Genomic DNA, 5,855 nt, shown 5'->3' with positions numbered 1-5,855 from the left:
GTATCCTCTCTTCAGCTCACTCCCTTTAGTATTGCTACTCCATCAATTCCTTCACAACCACTATGACTCAGAATCTATTGATGTGACTACCATATTATCATACCTCACCATACTTAAATCACTATCTCCTACACCAGTTTTGATTCCGTATTCCATCAATAAAATTATTCCCTTACCTATACTTTCAACTATATTGCCACTTTTTTATATTTTTTATTTACTTTGGAAAAATCTCAACCCTGCTTAAATCCAACTGTTTGCCTCCTGTGATCCTACACACATAAAATTAAATATAGCCAGAAAATAACACACAACCATGCTGATTGTTTGCCTTTAAATACCTTTCTATTAACTTCAAATATGTAATCTTTACAGTTGCCTGGCAATCATACTATATTCTCCTTATCTGTTCACTTTCCCTACTCATACTTAGTGACTCTGCTACCATTTTAATGAGAAAAATTTATAATAGAATATAACTCCCAACATCACCTACCTATATATACTCTATCTTCTCTCCTTTACTATAGATAAAATATTCATGTCTCTAGCAAAAATCATGTGAATTCTCACCCCCTCTTGCATATTTAAAAATATGGCCCTTATTTCTCGACTTTTTAGCATTTTCATGTACTGGAACCATCATACCCCACTCCATAACCATTTCTCACTAACATTATAGTAGCCTCTAAATTTGTCCCTCTTCTCCCACCATAGTTCTTTATCATTTCCCAGGTCATGTTACTTTTCTTTAAACCATTCAATAGCGTACAAGAATAACCAGATCCTTATGATGGCATATAAGGCTCTACTTGGTTTGCCTTTCATTTCTTCTGACTAAATCTCCCCATTATTTCCTCCCAGCATATTAGCCTCCTTTACTATTCCTTGAACACTCTGAGCAAGTTTTAACCTATGGGTTTTGCACATGTTCCTGCTTCTTGCCTTGCATACTCTTCCTAGAAACAATAATATATTTCACCAACTTTGGTTCTTTGCCCAGTTTACAACTCCTTTATGAGACTTCTCTATTTACTATTCATCGCTTTACTTTTCTCCATAGCATTTATAAATATCTAATATTTTATATTATGCTTGTTTATTTTATCATCTATCTCCATCCACTTGTTATAAACATTGGTGGATTTTGTCTATTCTTTTTCATCAATAAATTATCTTAATTATATGCCTGACACATAGTAAGTATTCAATAAATAAATGTTGAATCAATGACTAAATAACTTTAACTGATAATTTAGGTTGATCAAAATCCCAGTTACCCAAGGATAAGAAAATTATAATATACTTTTCATGCAGTATATTTCTATAGTTCCTAATAGAATGCATTAAAATTCCTCTTGAAAACTACTTTTCTCTTAGATTTTTATCTGGAATAGAATCTCAAGCCAGATTTATAATCAGAGTATAATAGTGATTTCAGTAGTCCTGTCATGAGCTATTTTAGAAGAATTTTTCTATAATAATTCTAATCAAGGATATTACCATTTAAGTCTCCATTTTATTGAAAGTGAGAACTTGGTCCCTAAGTTTACTCCATCAACACTTCTATCTTTAAATTTAACTAAGTTACCCGGGACAAGAGAGAGGGGGAACTTTAGGATTAAGATGGAGTGATATTTTACTAAAAGTATAAATAACATTTTGATTTATAAGAAATGCACATAAATTCCATTATATCTCCATCTGAGAAAGACTTTTTCTAATGAATTTTAACATATTATGTAGAGACTAAAAGTGGTTTTGTTCATTTGATTTATAGACAATTAATAGCCAGATTATCCTAGTTTTTAATTTGAGAATGGAACATCTCTTATTTTATTGGACAATTCAATATTCCCAAGAGCTAGCTTCTTCTAACTTTAATGCCTTCCTTCTTTCATACTTCAAATAATTTTTACTTTTATCAGAATATTTCCATCTTCTACTCAGATTAACACCATAATCTGAATCGTGTTCTTTACGTGGCTCATGAATGAAAGCATAGTTACCTGCAACTGGCATACATTTATATGCTAAAATAAGTTAGTGTAGGGTCACAGAATCATTCTTCTGTCACTGCAAAGGGATTTATATGCAAGGTTAGCATGCAGGTACATCTTTTTGAAGTGTCAGATAAAGAATAAACATGATTATAATTTATATTTTATACTAACATACTGTCATGTTCTGAGCCAGAGAAAACAATCAGATTGGAATTTTAGGAAAATAAGCCTGGGATTGTTTCAATAAATGAAGGCTTCTAGCTTATCCTCTCTTACTTTGACCAAAATAACAAAGGGAAAACAAAAAGAAGCAAAACCCATTACAGCTATCCTCCACTTTTTTAAAGTTTGCATTATGCCACGTGGCATTCATGAGAGACCTACATTAGTACCTATTTTTGCTAACCAAAAGAAATCCAGAAAAGATTTTTGTTTTAACAAGAAAGTCAGAAAGTGAAAATAGCATTTAATGTTTGTTTTTGTAGCAAGTCCTTATAGAGGCAGAGTGCTCTGTGAGCAATGAGTGGCACAACCAAGCTCACTCTACTTTATATAGGCTGTGTATTTATCATATAATTTCTGCTTTTACTTATTCTAGGTTTTGTGTGTTGTATTGTGTGATTTGGTAAGTTAGTTTTGGAGTCTGAGAACACTCAAAATTTTTTCCGTACATGAATGTTAATGGCTTTTTTCCTTTATGCCATTTCAGCTTATAAAATTTTTCATAGAAACACTCTACTTTGGGATGGTGGGGGAAACTTGTATTTTATTTGGAGGTAGATGTGATGGATTAGAGCCCAAGAACCCAATTAACATACTCCTGTAGTGTTTTTCTGTATTGCAAGGGTTGGAATTCTGCATTTTCCAGAAACTCTTGTAGCTACATCTCTAGATGTAATTTTGATTCTGTTCATCAGACATTCTTCTGACATTTGCTTGGTAACTGTGATGTTGAGGCTGTTTTTGCTCTTTCATTAGTTTGTGTTCGCAGAGACCATAATAGGAGTGTCTGGTTTTCTGTGGCAGCACTGATAAATATATCAATGTGTGATCACTTAATCTATGAGTATTAATAAGAATTGTATAGGGCATTCATTTTTTTAGTGACTTTTTCTAGGTGTTTCTGAAAGCTGCAGCTGTAACAGTTGCTTCTTGATCATGGGGACTTTCTGAGAATGGTTTTTTTTATTTTAAGTTTTCTGATTGTGGGTGGCTTTCTTAATTTGATAATATGTCACAGCATGGATTTAGATATGGCATTTATAGTGGAAAATTACTAATTTTCTTAATCACATAAGAAGCTTTAACTCTTATTGTAACTCTGTTCTTCAAAGAAGTCATTTTGAATGCTGAGCCTAAAATACATTTCTTCAGCTTTAACAATAACTTTTTTTTTAGGCAAAGCAACCCTTGGTTGACCTTACAGATTGCAAGGACCTTGTCAGCTTACAATCCCTTATTTTTTATTTTTTATGCCTACAGCACCTGGTCTTCCTAGGTGGTCTCCCATCCAAGTACTAAACAGGCCCGACCCTGCTTAGCTTCCAAGATCAGACAGGATCAGGCTTGTTCAGAGTGGCATGGCCATATAACAATAACTTTTTAAGCCATTTAATAATCTGAAATAAAATTTTTGTGCTTAAAACATCTAAAATGTCCTCATTCATCCAAAAATAAATAAGAAATTTTTATAAATCAACAACCAAAAACAGATAGTCTGATTAAAAAACAGCAAAGGACACAATTTGGCAAAGAAAGTATATAAATGGCCAACAAGAATATAGAAAGATGCTCAACATCACTAATCATAAGAGAAATGCAAATCAACACTACAAAGTAATAGTATCTAAAATCATTTGGATGGCCACTATCAAAAAAGTAAGAAATGAATGTTTACAAAGATTTGGAGAATTTGGAACCTGTACATTGATGATAAGAAGGTAAAATAGTACAGTCATTATGGAAAAACAGTATGAAGGCACCTGAAAATGTTAAAAATAGAATTACCATATAATCCAGCAATCTCATTTCTGGGTATATATCAAAAAGAATTCTAATTGGGATCTCAAAGAGCTATTTGCACACTTGTGTTCATTACGGTATCATTTACAATAATCAACAGGTAAAGGCAACCCAAATATCCATCAACAGATGAATGGATAAATAAAAGTAGTATATACATACGTAATGAAATTTTATGTATCATTAAAGTAAAATAAAATTCTGTCACATGCTACAACATGGATGAAACTCAAAATCATTATGTAAGAAAAATAAGCCAGTCACATAAAAAATACTGTATGATTTTACTATTATAAAGTATCTAAAATAATCAAAATTATAAAAACAGAAAGTGAAAAGGTAATTGCCAAAGGCTGAGGAGGGAGGAGGAAGAAAGTGTTTAGTGGGTAGAAAGTTTCAGTTTTTCCAAATGAAAAAGTCTAGAGAGTTGTTGTGCAACAATGTAAACATATGTAACACTACTGAACTGTAACACTTAAAAATGGTTAAGGTGGTAAATTAAATGTTATGTTTTTTTACAACAATTAAAAGTTCACATTCTCTGAAACTGAACCTTGATTATTTTACAACTGTTGAAACTCAAACCAAATAAAACATAATATCAAGCAAATACCATAACTTAAGAAAAGTCTGCTATATAAAATACAAAGGAAATGGATTTTATAGTTACCAATAATTAAATTACAGCTCCATTTTCAAGAAAGTTTCATTTTTGAGATAAATAAATGTAGGACATTATAAATTCCCTTTATCAAAATTTAGAATGTGCTAAGATGTGAGACAAAGTGGGCTCAATTATTTGGAAAAACCATTTGGCATCTCTAATCAGCAGCATTCTAGTGAATTTGGAAAAACTCACCAGTGGCTAAGTCAAGATCTTGAGGTGTGAAATTTTTCCTCTGCGTAGATTTCTAAAGTATTATGAGGCTTTTCCAATGTGGGAACATTTTGTAGAATTGGAGAAAAACTGCACCTATATTTGGAAAAATGAAAGTTGATATAAAAGTTAACCATAAGAGAGATGAAGATAACTTTAATATACTGTTATTATATAAAGCCAATATCAATTAGATATTTTCAGCGTGCATACAGCAAACCCAGGAAAACTCAGTCTCTTACACAATTTTTCACTGTGCATTTTGTTCAATTAGGATAAAAGAATTTGCCTATATTATAATTCTGTTGCTAAATGGGAAATGTGTATTCTGCCAAGTTTTAGTCATATGTCCCATGAATGATATTGGGCACAGCAATCATTTTTTTGGAAGATAAAGCAGGCTAAACAGAAATTCATTTAAAAAGCACACTTCTTGGAGTGCTTTTAACCTATTAAGAGTTTTTGTTGTTGTTTAGGTCTCTCTTCTTTCCCTTAATCCTGCTGAATATCTGGTGGTAATCCAGATATTTCTTCCAGGTTGAATTCTAAAGAAAAAAAGAAAAAAATTTTACAGCAGTGCTTAGTCAAACAGAGATTGAAAAACTGTAGAAAGAAAAATCTACTTTTTTTTTAGGTAGAGAAGCAAGTTGGTATAGCCTACTACACACATAGACTATATGGTATAGTGTATTGCTCCTAAGCTACAAATCTGTACAGCATATTACTGTAGTGAATACTGTAAGCAATTATAACACAATGATATTTGAATATCTAAACATAGAAAAGGTACAGTAAAAATACTGTATAAACAATACAAAAATGGATCATCTGTATAGGGCACTTACGGAGCCTGTCGAACTGGAAATTGCTCAGGGTGAGTCAGTGAGTGAGCGGTAAGTGAATGTGAAGGCCTAGGACATTACTGTACACTGCTATAGACTTCATACACACTG

At 32.1% G+C, this 5,855-nt stretch overlaps 1 pseudogene; it reads right to left on the bottom strand.

The window, feature by feature from the left end:
* Positions 1–3,476: 3,476 nt before the first annotated feature.
* Positions 3,477–3,595, bottom strand: LOC111740147 (annotated as a pseudogene).
* Positions 3,596–5,855: the final 2,260 nt, after the last annotated feature.

This window comes from Pteropus vampyrus, unplaced genomic scaffold, assembly GCF_000151845.1.
Source record: "Pteropus vampyrus isolate Shadow unplaced genomic scaffold, Pvam_2.0 Scaffold58, whole genome shotgun sequence".
Taxonomy (NCBI): Eukaryota; Metazoa; Chordata; class Mammalia; order Chiroptera; family Pteropodidae; genus Pteropus; species Pteropus vampyrus.
This window is presented reverse-complemented; position numbering and strand designations above follow the sequence as displayed.